Here is a 20,431-nt window from a genome sequence, read left to right as displayed (position 1 = left end):
CCCTGGCCCACCTATCACAAAGAGAGGCCATGCATAGAGGAGAAGCCCTGAGACTATGTGGAGAAAGAGGAGATCTAGAAATCCTAGCATCTCAGCCAAGCCACCGGATGGTTCCACTTACCTGCAGACAATTATGTAGAACATCATGTGACTATAGCCTCCCAAGAAACCTCAAGAGAGACCAGCAGAAAATGGCCAGCTGAACACGGTAAACATACAGAAATGTCAGAGAAGATAAAATGATGGTTGTATTAGGCCACTAAGTTTTGGAGTGTAAGCTACCCCTATGAAGCTTAGGCTTCATCCACTCAGCAGCTGTGAAGACCATTGTCTGGACAAGCTCCCACCATAGTAGGTACAGGAAGGTGAACAGGGTTTAGCCACTCAGTGAGGGTTCTCAGGGAATCTGGAGGACAACACAATGACTCTAGGCAGCCTGGCAAAAAGAGGAGGATGTGGCCAAAAGAATGTTGTAAGAAGGCACTATAATGACATAGGGTTTTCTCTATTAAAACAAAACCTCAAAACTCCAGGCTCTTCTACAGGGGAAACTAACCAACTCAGCAGTCCTGTCACTCTGCTTGGCAGTCTTGTCTTTCTCTTTGGGATTTCCTCATTTCAAATATTGCTGTCACCATCTCAGTAGTCCCAGGAAGTGTGGTATGCCCTTTCCTTGCTCTATGTAAAGCACATTCAAAATATTCTGGGTCCCTGTAAGCATAGTTGAAGGAGGCTAGAACTTTAAAAGAGATTTCATTTAAAAATCAAGGCAGATAAAGAGCAGCAAACACAGATAAACACAAAAACAAACCATTACTTAAAGACTGAGATTCCTGTTCTAGTTCTAAAGGATCAGACACCTTTTAAGGCACTTTTCTTAGGTCCCTTATGTCTTGGTTCCTAGTTTCCTTCATTTATTCATTTGACAAACATTGACTGAGCCTTTTTTGTGCCAGGCACAACTAAGCATTGTAATTTGAAAAATAAAAGATATAATTTCTACCCAGGAATTTACAATGTAGTGATGAGAGTTAAATGGACAAGAGACATATAGGAAGAACAAAAATCTCTGATGGGTTTTGAGTGATGGTAGAAGGTTAAAGTACCCTCCAAGGAACAAATGAATTCAAGAAAACCCATAGAGGTTGGCCAAGTTAATATGTGGAAAGGCTTTACAAGGTGTGGGAATACCAAATCCAAGTCCAAGGAGACTTGAGAAAATGCAGTTACCAAGGTTTAAAAAAAAAGTTCAATATAACTAGGAAATAATGTAATAGAGCCAGAGATAGGAGAAGAGATGATGAAGGAGGCAGTCTGCAGCCTGAATAGGAAGGATTTGAGGTGCAATTAACACTCTGGATTTTATTCAGAAGGCTATGGTAAGGAAACTATCATAGGCAATTGACATAAGAACTGAGTTTCAAAGAATATTTCAGTCATTTTGGGAAAATTAGATGTGGAATGCCACATGACTCATCTGCCTAGGATTTCATAAAATGCTTCACAGGTTATAAAGAATTTTCTTCATAAATCTTCAACTTTTAGTTTCTGCTCAGCAGGTGTCAACCATGAGAGAATGGCCATGTGAGGCAAATCAAGAAGCAGGCAAATTACTCACTCTTATCCTTCTAGTACAATCTCAGGGCACTAACTAACTTAAGAGAACTTTAATTGTCAGTTTTTCTGAGCTGGTCCAAACAATGCCCTGACCATATAGACAGGTTCCTGAATGTTCCGCTGGTCCACAATCCTCAAAGCAGAAGTATAAACTAGAGTTGTTCATTTCTTTCCCAGGATTGTCCCCATGGAGTGTTGATCTTCCTGCCAGTAAACTAGAGAAATTAATGACATGTCGGGAGTAGACTAGGATCAATGGCACATATCCAAAAAGGGTTCTGTCCCAATAGTAAATGTCTTCAAGTGACCCATTACACATGAATAGGTATCTATCTGCAAATGACATCACTATTTAGCTTATTTGCTTGAAATTAAATGCCAAATATAATTTTAGTTAGAAACATCCCTGTAACAATAGGAGCCATATAGAAGTTTTGTTTTGGAAATATTTCTTTCTTAGGACATTTGTTGTCCTAAGAAGGAAATATTACTCTTCAGACTCCTCGTTGCCTTAAGTGAGATTAACAGACATTTCTGTGACTCACGTTCATTTTTTTTCCTGTATGAACAATAAAATGGGGGCAAGGAACATAATGGGAGTTGTGAAAATTTAAATATTTATACCCTGAGAAGAATTATGTCAATTTGATATGCTAATGTTTTAAATGAAATGCTAATAAGTAAATGACTGTGTAATCTCACCCTCTCCTATGACAATCATTTGATGAAACTTTAAGTCAGCTCTGTGATTTAATATGATGGGCCAAACTTTCAAGGACAGTTTTCCTTCCATTGGGTGCTTAATTTGGGACTGTGAAAAAGGATGCTTGGTGAAAGCAAATACTGTATTACATTTGAATTATGGCTGCGCTGACTAATTGCAGTTCTGCTCTCTGAAAACCTGTGTGGGCTGACAGAACCATGATGAAACACGGTTTGTCAGGAGAGAGAAGTCACTGTGGGGAATCAGGCTGCAGAAGATTCATTGACTTCAGTGCCAGCCTTAAGATTTGTGAGGTCAGGAACGTGGAGTACAATATGAGGCTGACTGACAACAAAGCTGTTTAAAACTGACCTTGCTCACCTTGGAGGATAACCAAGGAACTGGCTGTTCCACTGCACTCTACCACTGCCGACCATGAGGAGACACATTTCGGGATGGCTAGGGCAGTCCCCTCCAGGGAGAGCATATGTGCACAGTCATGCTAGTAATACCAGAAAATGCACCTACTCTGGCATGGTGGTACCCTCTCTGAGCACCAGATCTTTGTATAAACTTGTTGTTTTTCCAACATAATTAACATACTGTTAGCCATTCTATTCAAGAGAAAATACATCTCCTTTAGCAGATCAGCTTAGGGAGAGGGTGAGTATAGCCAGTTATGGTTCCCCAACTGACAGTGTTGTTCTGCCCATAGAGCAGCCTGGGTTAAAAGAGAACATCAAGAAAGGAGAGAGAGGAAGATTTTAAAGGCCTCTGACAAATGAAGAGCTAAAAGAAAACAAATATATTCTATATACTTCCAGAGGTAACAAGACAAAAATTGTCTTCTGAGGGAGCCCAGAATTGTCATATAAATTTAAGAGCCATATTGTACTTTGGAACTACAATGGCCTTATATTGTCCAATTCTTTCACTACACAGATAAAGAAAAATAGGGTTTGAAAAGCTGTGTTGATTTTCTCAAGGTCATAGTTATTACGGTTCTCCAGAGGAAAAAACCAATAGGATATACACAGACACACACATATACACGTATATATGTATTATAACAAACACATACACATATATATACAGAGTTGAACAAGGTAGGAGTTAGGGGCAATGACCCTCCACGAAGTTAGAAATCCATGTATAACTTTATAATCACCCCTCCCTGAGTCACATCTGTGATTCAGCCAACCACAGATCATGTAGTACCACGGTATGTAGTTACTGGAAAAATAAAATTACATATAAGTTGACTCAAGCGAATCTTTTGTGTTCAAGGGCCACTGCGTGTGTGTGTGTGTGTGTGTGTGTATACATATACATATATATATATATATGGGAGAATATAATATATATTTATATGGGGGAATATTTATTATTAATATAAGAACTCAGTTTACATGATTATAGAAAGTGATAGGTCTCAAGATCTGCAGCCAGTAAGCTTGAGACCTAGGAGAGCCAATGGTATATTTTTAGTCTGAACACTGGTATGTTCTAAACATAGGAAGAGCCAGTATTTCTGTTCAAGTTTGAAACTATGTCCCAGCTCCTGTGAAGGCTGGAGGAATTTCTCTCTAATTTGAAGTGTGGCCAGCTTTTCGTTCTATTCAGGCCTTCAAGTGAGTGGATGGAGTTCACCCAAAATAGGGAGGACAATCTCCTTTGCTCAGTCTACCCATTCTAAAGTTAATCTTTTCCAGAAACACCCTCACAGACCACCCAGAATAATGTTTGAGCAAATATTGGGCACCCTGTCTAACTGACATAAAGAGTTAAACATCACACACAGCCTGTTGGGGAAGATCCAGCCTTGATCAGCCATCCTCACTTTAGTCCAGTTCTCTTTGCACTGTGCCATACTGCCAATTCAAAGCAAAATTACATGCAAGGCCATTAAATAAGCCTGGATATTTCATTTTAATCAAGTTAAGATCCATTCAAATAATTATGTGGGACATTATTCATCTATTGATTTTTGAATTCAAAAAATAATAATTGAATTGCATTTGAAGCTCTTAGAACCCAAAACAATGAGCTTGAAAGAGGTATTTCTGCACAGAAAATCAGTGATCTCTCCACCAAGTCATTGGAATAGAAGGTGTCCTCTACCTGAGTACCCACAACTTTCTGTGGGAGAGTTTATAAAACCAGTAGTTAGAAGAATACCTCAGGTATGCAGATAACACCACCCTTATGGAAGTAAGTGAAGAAGAACTAAAGAGCTTCTTGATGAAAGTGAAAATGGAGAGTGAAAAAGTTGTCTTAACACTCAACATTCAGAAGACAAGGATCATGGCATCCGGTCCCATCACTTCGTGGGAAATAGATGGGGAAATAGTGGAAACAGTGGGAGACTTTATTTCTGGTGGCTCCAAAATCACTGCAGATGGTGACTCCAGCCATGAAATTAAAAGACACTTACTCCTTGGAAGAAAAGTTATGACCAACCTAAACAGCATATTAAAAAGCAGAGACATTACTTTGCCAACAAAGGTCCATCTGGTCAAGGCTATGGTTTTTCCAGTAGTCATGTATGGATATGAGAGTTGGACTATAAGGAAAGCTAAGCACCAAAGAATTGATGCTTTTGAAGTGTGGTGTTGGAGAAGACTCTTCAGAGTTCCTTGTACTGCAAGGAGATCCAACCAGTCTATCCTAAAGGAGATCGGTCCGAAATATTCATTGGAAGAACTAATGATGAAGCTGAAACTCCAATACTTCAGCCACCTGATACAAAGAGCTGACTCATTTGAAAAGACCCTGATGGTGGGAAAGATTGAGTGTAGGCAGAGAAGGGGATGACAGAAAATGAGATGGTGGGATGGCATCACCGACTCGATGGACATGAGTTAGAATAAACTCTGGGGGTTGGTGATGGACAGAGAGGCCTGGCGTCCTGCAGTCCATGGGGTTGCAAAGAGCCGGACATGACTGAGCTACTGAACTGACTGAACAGAGTGAAAAGAGTACTCTTTCTCAAATGCTGCTCACTTCCACTGCCACAATGCCTTCATTCAGTTCAGTCTAGGTTGGTCATAACATTTCTTCCAAGGAGTGTCTTTTAATTTCATGGCTGCAATTACCATCTGCAATGATTTTGGACCACACTGCCTTAAGATCTACAAAATCTTGCAAAACAACACTGTATCACGTCCATTTTTGGAAATGCTACATCAGCTAGCCTTCACAGAAGAGACAAACTCATTCACTCAATACTCTCCATGGAAGCCATACCGGCAAACTTCATTTCTGGATGTTTGTATTGTATCCTTTGACTCTTACACCAGGAATTTGGGCATGGAGGATACAAGTCATCATCAGGTCATGGAAGTGGAAGTGTACCCATGTGCATTTTTCCCACTAAAAGAGAGGAAATGGGCTTAATGTCAAAGAAGCTTCACAAAACAGTGGTTATAAAAAAAGGGTGAATTCTAATTATTCCCCTAGAATGATTTTTAATGACAAAACAGTATTTTTGTTTTTCTAAATCTGTAGGAATCATATCTCCTGCACGGGGATAGATAATTTCACTGGGATAAGGAGGTTGTGTATTGCATGGGGATAGTCTAGTTTCATTTTCTGTGTGCTCTGAGAACTGAGCCTGCATGAGTATTTCTCCAAATGAGAAAGTAAAAACAATTATATCATTTCTATTTCATTCCAGCTTACTTAATAAAGGAGAAACAAGAGAGTTTAAAATTAATTGCAAGAGCCAGACTAGTACTGGGCAAGTTAATGAAGAGCTTTTATGAGCTGTAATTTTTATTTATTTATTTGTCCAATTAATTATTTATTATATGCATTGCATATGGCCAGTTTTTAATAGTCTTCTGGGTGCATTTAACGCTGTAATTACCCCCCAAAAGAGCCCTGGCTTTACAACTTGTAACCTAATCAGATTCAGGAAAACAGAACATTCACATATGGAGTAAATGGAATTCATTGAGCTCTGCCTCAAATGGAGGTTTCAAGGACATTTTTTCCCACCAATAAAAGGTTGTGCTAATCTCTATAGGTATCTATGAATCAGTGAGTCAGTAAATAAATTATTAATCACCTACTATGTGATAGGCAAGACGGGGAGACAAAGAAAGTACCCAATAGGCTATACATCCTCAAGCAAAACTAGCAGTTTCGATAATCAAAACTCCTTATTCCAGTGAAGTTATCTATCCCCGTGCAGGAGATACAATTCTTACAGATTTAGAAAAACAAAAATACTGTTTTGTCATTACAAACCATTCTAAGGGAATAGTTACCTCTACATCTACTATGTACCAAGCACACTACATATATCCTCTTTCAAAGCTTTACATTAATTCGACAACAAAGACATTTTCACTTTCATTCTCCATCTTACAGGCAAGAAAGCTGACTGAATAGCTTAAATGATCCATCTCAATGTACTAGCCAGACATAATATGTGTTCCCTTTCTGGTGATATTTAGAAAATGAATTAACTTGCCCATATACAGATTAAATAGAATTAGTACTTTTAATATTATTTTTATTAGGTATAATTCACATAACATAAAACTATCATTGTGAAGTATAAAAGTCACTGGAATCTAGTACATCCATAGTGGGGAAAAGTTTATATTTTAACTTTTCCAACTTGCTGATACTTTAGAAGGAACACTCACTGACCTGGAAGTCCACAGTTTTGAATTTTAGTTCTTACTCATCCAAACCAACTTTGTGGCCTTGGCTAAGTTGTTGAATTCCTATAGAACAGAAGTATCTCTCTGGAGAAAAGTAAATGATTTTCACTGTTTTTTATCGAAATCACCTTGAGAAATGGTTTAAACTATCTGGCTTTGGTCCATCCCCAGAGTATGATTCAGTTGATTTGACATATGTGATTTTTAGCAAGCTAAATTTAAGAACTACTAGACTTGATAATTTCTAAGATTCCTTCATAGACTTATATTTTATGGGAGCCATGATTTCATAACACAAAGCTGGGGCTTTAGCACAAAAAGCTACTTAAAAAAAAAAAAAAGCTGAAATCAGATAGAGGGGTATTGGATGGTACACTTGTATAAAGCTCTCTGACACATTTCTTTTAATGATTAAAATTATTTGGAAAACTATATACAAACTGCATGTGTCTTCCAGAGAAGAGTAAAGCATGTAATAGAAACCAATTCAGGCAGCAAATGGTCCAAAGAAAACCCAAATTCAATTTTTGAAAATGGGTGTTTTCTGATAAGTACCAGCTGAACTGCCCCTGCTACTTTGAGTTATAACCACATAAGTCATCCATGTTCAGTCATCATCAAGCTGCATTTTTATCCCCCATATAATTGGTATGGTGACTCCTATGAAGAATATACACTAGACATTTTCCATGAAAAGTCTGATTCCGAAGGCTGGTTTCATTCCAAGAATACATGTTCAATTTCCCTGATATTTTTATTAACACGAAAGGGTAGTAATCAATGGCATTTTATTTGAGATGATATGATAGTTCATTTTATTGTGACACAGTTGACCAAAGAACAAAGGTTCCATGTGATTTGTATGTATCAGTATTCATGCAAATTCCTTTCCCAGCTATTTCCTTTCTTGATCTTGGTTTGCCATTCATAAATGAGGTAGAAACAGAAAATCCAGACTGTTGATTTCTGGCAAATGCTGTACTTAAATGGTCTACCATTACTTACCATGCATTCAAAATACAATCCTTCCCTCCCATGGCATACTCTATTTGTATGCTTTCAAGCTGTGTGGCGAGTCAGCGCTGAGGTGTCTTTTGAAAGAGTATACATTAGTGCAAGGTGACTCTACTACCATTTGCATCAATGTGGAAGAGGTTTCTTGGCAAATAAAATACATGAAGGCAGAGCTGAGAATTATGAGACATTAATTCAAGTCACGATGACTTTACTTTCCTCAGATTTAGTCTTATCAGACAGTATTTTTGGCGATTTCCTTTCTGCTTGGGTTCATTTTTGATCTATCTGAGAGTGGTTTATCTTTGTTCCTTCAATGCACTTCCCAGTCTATTTCATAATCTCTGTCACAGTCTTCATGGGGCTTCCCAGGTGGCCCTAGTGGTAAAGAACACTCCTGGTCAATGCAGTACACTTAAGAGATACGGGTTCAGTCCCTGGTTCAGGAAGATTCCCAGGAGCAGGAAATGGCAACCCACTCCATTATACTTGCCTAGAGAATCCCATAGACAAGAGGAACCTGGCAGGCTACAGTCCATAGAGAAGCAGAGAGTCGGACACAACTGAAGTGACGTAGCACACTTGCATGTCACAGTATTTGCATTTCCTGTTAGTCCAACTTCCTTATCAAGAATTACAGTGAAGACTTGCTCTCAGTATTTCCTTTAAATATAATGTGGGGGTTTTTTTAATGCTGCAAAGTGGGTTCAAATATTTCTTCCCTGATTATAAGCTAAAGGCTTTTTCTGATCTTATTAGAACATATCACTGCACACTATTTTAATAAGAGGTGTCTTATTTTATAATGCCTTACAAAAGAATACCTCTCTCCTCTTGCTCCACTCCCTAGTTACCCCACTCCCCCTACCTCCACACACAAACAAAGCCCTGTATTCTTAAAAAATCTCTTCTTCCTTTGATGGGTTTATTGTTTCTTTTAATATCTTCTTAGCACAAAGGAGAGGGACAGAGGGTGAGAGCTTATACTGAAGGGCTATGGATTCTATGCCCCAATCAGTAATACTGAATAGCTGATGTTAAACAGTTCTATGACCTACAAGCCCTTTTAGAACTAACACCCAAAAAAGATGTCCTTTTCACTATAGGGGACTGGAATTCAAAAGTAGGAAGGCAAGGACACCTGGAGTAACACGGAAATTTGGCCTTGGGGTACAGAATGAAGCAGGGCAAAGACTAATAGCGTTCTGCCAAGAGAATGCACTGGTCATAGCAAACACCCTCTTCCAACACCACAAGAGAAGACTCTACACATGGACATCATCAGATGGTGAACACTGTAATCAGATTGATTATATTCTTTGCAGCCAAAAATGGAGAAGCTCTATGCAGTTAGCAGAAGCAAAACCAGGAGCTGACTGTGGCTCAGATCATGAACTCCTTATTGCCAAATTCAGACTTAAATTGAAGAAAGTAAGGAAAACCACTAGACGATTCAGGTATGACCTAAGTAACATCCCTTATCATTATAGAGTGGAAGTGAGAAATAGGTTTAAGAGACTAGATCTGATAAGACAGAGCACCTGATAAACTATGGACGGGGGATCGTGACATTGTACAGGAGAGAGGGATCAAGACCATCCCCATGGAAAAGAAATGCAAAAAAGAAAAATGGCTATCTGAAGAGGCCTTACAAATAACTGTGAAATATGAAAGAGAAAATAAAATAATTTCCCCTTACAATTTGAAAAAAAAAAAAAAAGAAGAGAAGTGAAAAGCAAAGAAGAAAAAGAAAGATATATCCATTTGAATGCAGAGTTCCAAAGAAAAGCAAGGAGAGATAAGAAAACCTTCCTCAGTGATCAGCGCAAAGAAATAGAGGAAAACAAAAGAATGGGAAAGACTAGAGATCTCTTCAAGAAAATTAGAGATAACAAGGGAACATTTCATGCAAAGATGGTCTCAATAAAGGGCAGAAATGGTAGGGACCTAACAGAAGCAGAAGATATTCAGAGGAGGTGGAAAGAATACAGAGAAGAACTATACAAAAAGGATCTTCATGACTCAGATAATCACGATGGTGTAATCACTCACACTCACCTAGATCCAGACATCCTGGAATGTAAAGTCAAGTGGGCCTTAGAAAGCATCACTATAAACAAACCTAGTGGAGGTGATGGAATTAAAGTTGAGCTATTTCAAATCCTGAAAGATTATGCTGTGAAAGTGCTGCACTCAATATGTCAGCAAATTTGGAAAACTCAGCAGTGGCCATGGGACTGGAAAAGGTCAGTTTTAGTCCAATCCCAAAGAAAGGCAATGCCAAAGAATGCACAAACTATTGCACAATGGCACTCATCTCAACACTAGTAAAGTAATGCTCAAAATTCTCCAAGCCAGGCTTCAACAACACATGAACTTCCAAACACTGAAGCTGGTTTTAGAAAAGGCAGAGGAACAAGACAACAAATTGCCAGCATCTGTTGAAGCATCAAAAAAGCCAAAGAGTTCCAGAAAACCATCTATTTCTGCTTTATTGACTATGCCAAAGCCTTTGTGTGGGTCACAATAAACTGTGGAAAGTTTTTAAAGAAATGGGAATACCAGACCACCTGACCTGCCTCCTGGGAAATCTGTGTGCAAGTCAGGAAGCAACAGTTAAAACTGGACATGGAACAGCAGACTGGTTCCAAATAGGAAAAGAAATAAATCAAGGCACATATTTTCACTGTGCTTATTTAAGGCACATATTTTTACTGTGCTTATTTAAGGCACATATTGTCACTGTGCTTATTTAACTTATATGCAGAGTACATCATGAGAAACACTGGGCTGGAATAAGCACAAGCTGGAATCAAGATTGCCAGGAGAAATATCAATAACCTCAGATATGCAGATGATACCATCCTTATGGCAGAAAGCAAAGAAGAATTAAAGAGCCTCTTCATGAAAGTGAAAGATGAGAGTGAAAAAAGTTGGCTTAAAGCTCAACATTCAGAAAACTAAGATCATGGCATCCGGTCCCATCACCTCATTGCAAACAGATGGGGAAACAATGGAAACAGTGACAGATTTTATTTTGGGGGGCTCCAAAATCATTGCAGATGGTGATTGCAGCCATGAAACTAAAAGACGCTTACTCCTTGGAAGGAAAGTTATGACCAACCTAGATAGCATATTGAAAAAAGAGACATTACTTTGCCAACAAAGGTTTGTCTAGTCAAGGCTATGGTTTTTCCTGTGGTCATGTATGGATGTGAGAGTTGGACTATAAAGAAAGCTGAGCACCAAAGAATTGATACTTTTGAACTGTGGTGTTGGAGAAGACTCTTGAGAGTCCCTTGGACTGCAAGGAGATCCAACCAGTTCATCCTAAAGGAGATCAGTCCTGGATGTTCTTTGGAAGGACTGATCTTGAAACTGAAACTCCAGTATTTTTGCCACCTGATGTGAAGAAATGACTCATTTGAAAAGACCCTGGTGCTGGGAAAGATTGAGGGTAGATGGAAAGTAGGACGACAGAGGATGAGATGGTTGGATGGCATCACCAACTCAATGGACGTGAGTTTGGGTGAACTCCGGGAGTTGGTGATGGACAGGGAGGCCTGGCGTGCTGCAGTCCATGGGGTCGCAAAGAGTCAGACACAATTGAGTGACTAAAATGAACTGAACTGATGCTTTGTGTCTGATGCAGTTTTATATCCCCCAACTAACCTGCATGATTTTCTGTTTCTGTTTGATCACCTACATCAGCCCAGCTCTCTCACCATCCCTGAGTTCCAGAGAACAGCCCTGAAAAATCCAAGCCCACAGGAGTCACCAAATTACTTCACTTTATCCATCAAATTTGTCCCACTGACAGTTGCCCACTCTGCTAAAATCACCTGCTTTGTTAATTATCCTATCACTCTCCAGCCTCCACCGAAGAAGTACGTTTATCAAGTAACATCCACTGGGATTTTAAGCAAACTTGGTAGAGAAAAAGTACAAACATATGAGAAACAAGCGCAACTAAATCAAGTCCTCCTGGAGAGCTTAAGAGTTTCCCAACAGTAAAATGGTCCTTAAAATCTAAGTTAGCTAGGAAAAGCAGACCGGTGGTAGGCTGGTGTTAATTTCAGTTACAGTAAATGTGATTAATTGTTTCCTTATTCAATAACAGCTGATAATTTCACAAAATACAGCAACAGTAGCCAGAGACCAGAACTTCAACATCCATAGCCAGTTACATGCCAACACTGTTGATGTGAGCAAGGACTTTCAGGTCTAAGTATTCAAAGATAATCTAAAAACCAAAACTGATATCCACAATCATAAACAAATCCACGCCCTAAGTAAATTCAGCATTTTCACTGGCTAAAGTTTCTGAAGCAAACGTGTCAGTGTAACAAATAAGGCTATATGAAATGAAACTGCATATTAGGCCAAGTTGTCAGGTAAGAATTTCTTGTAGGTGATGAACAGACTTGTTTGAAATGTATCCGATCCGGGAATCATCATGATGCACAAGCTGTAGCTGAAGAGTGCACCCATTCTTCAAGAGAGGGTGGGAAGTACATGCTGGACAGAGGAATTAAAAGTCTCCCAGAGGAATGCATCTGGTATTTTTGAAAACTCAGAAGGCCAGAGTGGTTGGGGTGAAAGGAGTGAAAGTCTGATGACAGCCAGAGCTGAATTTGGAAGGATAGATCAGATCTACTTCTCTGTTCACCACTGAAAGAGTTTGAGCGTTTCAGTGTAATGAGAAATCGCTGAGATTTCATTCTCTCTGGTTGCCAAGCGTAGAATGACCTGGAGAACAGCAAGAGGAGAAGGTAGAAGACAAGCTGACATGTTATGGCTACCCAGTAGCCAACCAGCGTCATCTTTGTGTGTCACAAGTCAACACTTACCTAATATACACAAAGCATCTAACCATCCCCTCAGTACTCAGGTAGAGTAACTAACTCTCTCAGTTATGTTACCCCTTTCTTTTCTTTACACTTCCTTTGCTTGCCTTCCCTGGTGGCTCAGAGGTTAAAGCATCTGCCTGCAATGCGGGAGACCTGGGTTCGATCCCTGGGTCGGGAAGATCCCCTGGAGAAAGAAATGGCAACCAACTCCAGTATTCTTGCCTGGAGAATCCCATGGACGGAGGAGCCTGGTGGGCTACAGTCCACGGGGTCGCAAAGAGTCGGACACAACTGAGCAACTTCACTTTCACTTGGTATAGTATATTTTATATACTTAGCTACTAAATTAAATGAAATAATATGTTAGGTACTTCTCATAGCATTTAACACATAATAATTGTGAATATTATTCCTTTTTCCTTCTTCTGAGCTATAAATACTACTCATCATTTTCTCACTTCTGCAGGGAAGACTACTATGAATTACTCTCACTAGATACTACCAGTAAAGCCACAATCAAGGGATTTTGCAGTGAAAGATTGATAAGGCAAAAGAGGAAGTTTGATAAAAGGATATTTTAGCAAACATAGTTGGGGTGCCAGTCATGGATATTGAAAGTTGGGGAAAGAACATGGCTTTAATGAGCCAGGGAGTAAGAGTTTGTGTGTGCATACTAAGTCACTTCAGAAAATGCTAAGTTGTATCAGACTCTTTGAGACCCTATGGACTGTAGCTCACCAGGCTCCTTTGTCTATGGGATTCTCCAGGCAATAATGCTGGAGTGGGTTGTTGTGCCCTCCTCCAAGGGATCTTCCCAACCCAGGGACTGAACCTGTGTCTCTTATGTCTCTTTACCCCTAGTGATACCTGGGAAGCCTGGTAAGAGTTTGCAGGACTATAAAGATAGAATGAAGGAAAGAAAGGTCCTGTGTGAATGCCTAGAACAGGCTGATTTTACTGCATGCCAGCTATTTTTAAGTGGTTAGAAAGGGGGTGAATAGTCCCTGTATCTTCTTCACTAATACATCCTCATGTCATAGCCTCGGGCCAAACACATAAGAGAAGCTCGAAAGTGCTACTGCACAATTGTATACAATGTACACTTCAGGGAGAGAGAAGTTGTTAAACTGAGGAAATGCAATCAAAGCCATCCTGAGGAAAGAATTGCCTGACCATATGTTGTATGGAGAATCCAAGTAGGGCAGCATCTTGGAGGTAACTCTCCTTTAAACAACAGGAACATAATGAGAAAAGAGCGCCCATGGCATTATTTCTGGAAGGCAGAAAAGAAGGAAAACAAAGGAAGAAAAGTGGGTAATTATGTTTTACTAACGTGGTGTTGGAAAAGACTCTCGAGAGTCCCTTGGACTGCAAGGAGATCCAACCAGTCCATTCTGAAGGAGATCAGTCCTGGGTGTTCTTTGGAAGTAATGATGCTAAAGCTGAAACTCCACCTCATGCCAAGAGTTGACTCACTGGAAAAGACTCTGATGCTGGGAGGGATTGGGGGCAGGAGGAGAAGGGGACGACAGAGGATGAGATGGCTGGATGGCATCACTGACTCGATGGACGTGAGTTTGAGTGAACTCGGGAGTTGGTGATGGACAGGGAGGCCTGACGTGCTGCGAATCATGGGGTCACAAAGAGTCGGACATGACTGAGCAAATGAACTGAACTGAACTGAACAGTATCACCCCATAATAGGTTCATAGTAACGAAGTACAAAGACAGCAGAGGCCTCTTTCTGAAGAGCTCTAGTAATATGATTCAGGCCTAATGTGTGTGGTTTAAACCCTTGTAGTATTTTTCTCTATTGCAGGTCCCCTCTCAACTTGGCTATGGCATTTGGCATTATTCTTTTAAGTTTAAATTATTGGCCTAATCCTGGTGTCCACCCCTTCTTTCTGGCAAAAGTCACGGTATAGCCATTTGAGCTCAGAGTCAATGGCTCATTGAACCAATTAATGAATGACTCATTTATTTCTGACAACCCCTGATAAAGGTGGAAGTCCATCCAGTAGTCATTTACAGAAACAGTACAAATTAAAAAAAAAAATCAAAGTTCCAATGCCCCTAAAGAACAGTAGTTTTCAAAGTACTTGCCCAGCTCTTGGTAAACCTCTGAGATTTACCATAGGCAGCTACAGAAGCAAAATTCTGACAATACAGAAAGGCTGGCATCACTGATTCTTCAATCTACCTTTTTCTGGTTCACACTGTGTATGCAGTTTCTTACCATAAGGACTGATGGGATCCAAGCACTAGTGACTGTGATGGATGGTGGGAAGGTTTAGGGCCATGTGAATATGAGACAGAGCATTTTCAGGAAGAAACTTTTCTGGCTTCAAATGGACATGACTCTATTGGAGAGGGTGCTGGCTACTGTGGAACAATCCTAGGATTTGGTGTGATGAACCTCCTCAGTAAAAAATATTTTATCATCCTGTAGTCATTCTTCTACCTTGACACGCTGCCACTGATACGCACAAGCAGGCCCACACACCAAGGTTTGCACAGGGCAACCAAAAATCTGGCACTGAAGCTGACAGCAAGCTAGGAGAGATAATCAAAACAAAGTGGAAAAAAAATGTCTTGGGAGCAAATAACACACTATGCTTGGATGAACTTGCCTTACATAGACTTTTCCGAAATGTATATTTTTCAGACAGATGTTTTTGTTCTCATGCTCAATAATGCAGGAAAAAATAGGAAGAGATAAAAATGGCTTACAGGGCAAGGACATCAGCTATACATCTTATATAACCCAAACCTCAACAGAAACCATACTTGTTTTCTATATGCCAGAGTCTCCAATTCTTTGCATACTGACCAAACTAAGACATAAATTAGATGCCAGAATTCTCAATACACACTAATTTTCTGATTAAATTCATGAGTGATAAATGATTTGAACATACATTTGATCTGCTAGTTTTTCACCATGATGGATAAAACTATTTCCCTTTGGTGAGTTAAAGGCATCCAGTTACTTAACAGCCTCTCCTGAATCTAATTCCATAAACATTCATCGTAAGTCTTATTTGAAAGCTCTAGTGTTTTCCTTCCCCAAACCAAGTCATAAAATTTGGCTTTGTCTTATTTAATGCATCCCCTTATCTCATTGCTATATCTTGTTCATAAAAATAGTATGAATAAAAATTTTAAAGGAAGGGAGCCTTGTATTCACGGCTTAGACTTGTGTAAGTAGAGGATGAGATGGCTGGATGGCATCACTGACTCGATGGACGTGAGTCTGAGTGAACTCCAGGAGTTGGTGATGGACAGGGAGGCCTGGCATGCTGCGATTCATGGGGTCGCAAAGAGTCGGACATGACTGAGCAGCTGAACTGAACTGAACTGAAACTTGAAAATGTTATGCCTTTCTTATGTTAACAAACATAATTCTTTCTAAAATTCTGTGCAAGCAATTAAATAGTTTATGTGACACCTTCTATACCAAGTTTTAATTATTCTGTATGAATATAGGCAATGTAATAATTAACCACCTTCAATTCCTGAACAGCAAATAGCAAGTCCTTTGTTCCATTCAGTTCAGTTCAGTTCAGTTCAGTTCAGTCACTCAGTCATGTCTGACTCTCTGCAACCCCATGAACTGCTGCAGCACGCCAGGCCTCCCTGTCCATCACCAACTCCTGGAGTTCACTCAGACTCATGTCAATCGAATCAGTGATGCCATCCAGCCATCTCATCCTCTGTCGTTCCCTTCTCCTCCTGCCCCCAATCTCTCCCAGCATCAGAGTCTTTTCCAATGAGTCCACTCTTCACATGAGGTGGCCAAAGTACTGGCGTTTCAGCTTTAGCATCATTCCTTCCAAAGAAATCCCAGTGCTAATATCCTTCAGAATGGACTGGTTGGATCTCCGTGCAGTCCAAGGGACTCTCAAGAGTCTTCTCCAGCACCACAGTTCAAAAGCATCAATTCTTCGACACTCAGCCTTCTTCACAGTCCAACTCTCACATCCATACATGGCCACTGGAAAAACCATAGCCTTGACTAGATGGACCTTAGTCGGCAAAGTAATGTCTCTGCTTTTGAATATGCTATCTAGGTTGGTCATACTTTCCTTACAAGGAGTGAGCGTCTTTTAATTTCATGGCTGCAGTCACTATCTGCAATAATTTTGGAGCCCAAAAAAATAAAGTCTGACACTGTTTCCACTGTTTCCTCATCTATTTCCCATGAAGTGATGGGACCAGATGCCATGATCTTCGTTTTCTGAATGTTGGGCTTTAAGCCAAATTTTTTACTCTCCACTTTCACTTTCATCAAGAGGCTTTTTAGTTCCTCTTCGCTGTCTGCCATAAGGGTGGTGTCATCTGCATATCTGAGGTTATTGATATTTCTTCTGGCAATCTTGATTCCATTAGCAGGGATGAATCTGGCACTCATTAACCACCTTAACTTCTTGTTCCATAAGTAGCAATAAAATTGGTAATTTTTAGAGACAAGACATGGATATTTTGCCTAAGATAACAAGCAGAATCATTTTAGGATAAGCATTTAAAATATGTGGATTTTTTAAAGTTTTTAATCAACTAAATCCCTAGACCACTGTGTAAAGGATATGAAATATACAATGAAATATTTGCTGGTAAGCAAGTCTACTTAATGATACATTTCATTCCTATTTAGTTGATGAAATAAAATCCAAGAAATCCAAAGTAAAGCATTCTCTCCCGTTCAACCTCTCAGATAATACTTTCCTTTTAGTGAAACCTAAAGAAACCTAAAAAGACACACTTACTTTTTATCATAAGCAAAACAAAAGGTGGTTGTTGTTCTTGTTTAGTCCTTCAGTCATGTCCAACTCTGCAACCCCATAGACAATAGCCTGCCAGGCTCCTCTGTCCAGGGAATTCTCCAGGCAAGAATACTGGAGTGGGTTGCCAGTTCCTTCTCCAAGGGATCTTCCTGACCCAGGGATAGAACCCATCTTTCCTGCATTGGCAGGTGGGTGGATTCTTTGCTGCTGAGTCATCAGGGAAGTCTAAAACAACATGTACCAGGGCCTAAATTTCTTTTTAAAAATACATCTAACTAGAAAAATTGAGGTTGCCCCACCCACATTTAATAGATTCTCTTGAATTATTCTTTATTTTCCTTCAACCCTTTACTGTCAGCATTAGCTTAGGATTCTTCTTGTAGCAAGTGATAGACCCAGGTTAAACTAACGGAATGGAAAACAGGTAAATTTATTGGTCAACGCTAGCAATGGCACTGAGCCAACAACCCACAGGAAATATACAGGTGCTAGAACAAAGTCAGATAATTGACCATGATAAGGAGTTCCCCCCCACCCTTCCTCTTTCTCTCTTTCCGAATACTGACTCAATTATTTGTCTTCCTTACCACACATGGCAGAAAACATAGGTACCCCCAAATTCCCACGTTTACATACAAATACTATTATAGGGACTGACTTTATATATTTAGAACTAAAAATTCTTGTTTCCCCCAAATCCACACTTTTGCAAAGCAACTATTCTCTAATCATTATTTTAATTTTGCTCTGGGTTTCTTATTTTGACCTTAACTGATATAGGCATGCAAGCAAGAATCACCATATAGTTCAGAAAGAATAATGCCATGAGAAAACAAATTTGGCAAAGATAATTTGTACCTCAGATAAGCAATGTTAGTAGAGAAAGTAAAATAGAATTTTAAAATATATCCCTGAAGACTCACACAAGAATATGGCAATCTTTTAAAAAATTACATAGAGAGGACTTTTGATTCCAGATATAATGATTTACTTGTATTGACTAATACTAATCAATCCCCCTAACATGAATAATTGTAAAGCTGAACAAAATGTATGAAAACCCTATTTTTAGGCACTGGATGACTGGCAGCACAATAAACCTTGAGGGAAGAGAAAGCCCATGAGATTAACACCACAATAACCCCAGTTCTCTACCTGGAGATAATTTCCTAACTTTACTGACTTTTCTCACATGCTTTCTATCATGCCTGACTCTGGCACAGTGGAAATTCACAGCTGGAATTCAGAGAGAATATTCAGAGAGAATATGGAATAATGAGCTGAGGACAATGAAGAAGGTTGAGTGTAGATGAATTGATGCTCTTGAATTGTGGTGGTGGAGAAGACTGTTGAGAGTGCTGTGACTGCAAGGAGATCAAATCAGTCAATCCTACAGGAAATCAACCATGAATATTCATTGGAAGGACCATTACTGAAACTGAAACTCCAAAACTTTGGTCACATGATGTGAAGAGCCAACTCACTGGAAAAGACCCCGATGCTGGGAAAGATTGAAGGCAAAAGAAGAAGGGAATGGTAGAGGATAAAATGATTAGAGAGCATCACTAACTCAGTGAACATGAACTTGAACAAACTCTGGGAGATAGTGGAGGACAGAGAAGACTGTTATGCTACAGTCCATGGGGTTGCAAACAGTCAGACACAACTTGACCATTGAACAAAAACAATAAGAGAAATGGACTGAGGAAGTAGATGTCAGGGTTTAGGGTAGCTGGAGCAGCTGGAATCTGGGGCATCAGACAGGAAGAAGCTGTGGAAGGGATACATAGAAATTTATATGAGGGTTCAGGCAAGACCTTCATTAAAGGCTGAGTTGCATATGTGCAAGGTGAGCCTTCAGTAGACCTACCAGAAAACAGCTGGTATAGGGTTCAGAGCCGACATTAGGTATTGAACAGCAGTGGAAGTTTTGGTCTTGCCCAGATAGACAGTGTATATCTATATATTTATAAAACACTAAGGGTATCCTGGGAATCCAAGTGAGACATCACAAGGTTTAGTACAGATTTCTATAGATTTGCCCAATAAAATGAAAAACCAAATCCTAACAACAACGACTCAGGTAAGATACAATTTGGAGGAATTTGAATCCTGGGAAGTTGCAGTATCTTGGGAAATACTTTATACTTCTGGCAGATATACATTAACCAAATGAAAACCATGCTTATAAAAACTCAAGGTGTTTAATAATTATTAAATTTTTTACTAGAACAAAATTAAGACACTTAGAAGGATATGGCAGAATCCATATTCTCTATAATTTATTATTCAAAATGTAATATATAATAATAAATTATATGATATACGAAGAAATAAGAAAATGTGATCCATAGACACAAGAAAGCAATCAACAGAAACCAGCCCTGGGATAGGCTTATTGTTGACTTTAGCAAACAAAGATGTTAAACAAACTATTGTAAATACATTCTAAGAACTCAAGAAAAATATAAACAAAAAATTAAAGGAAAATATAGTAATAAAAAGTAAATTAAAAGGAGTCCTTAGTAGGAAAAAATGAAAATTTAGAATATTAAAAGAACATTCTAGAGCTGCAAAAGTAATGAAATGAAAAAGAAGATCACTGAAAATCACTGCTTATCAACAGAAGGGATAAGGACTCAGTAAATTTGATGACGGGTCAGTAGATATTACCCAATCTGAAGAATAGCAAGAAGAATAAAGAAAATTGAAGAGAGTATTAGTGACCTGTTGGAAGGCAGAAAGAATTGTCTTAACAGGTATGCAACCTGAGCCTTAGGAGCAGAAAAG

This window comes from Ovis canadensis, chromosome 1, assembly GCF_042477335.2.
Source record: "Ovis canadensis isolate MfBH-ARS-UI-01 breed Bighorn chromosome 1, ARS-UI_OviCan_v2, whole genome shotgun sequence".
Taxonomy (NCBI): domain Eukaryota; kingdom Metazoa; phylum Chordata; class Mammalia; order Artiodactyla; family Bovidae; genus Ovis; species Ovis canadensis.
The sequence above is the reverse complement of the archived record's forward strand: the minus strand, read 5'-3'. Positions refer to the sequence as shown.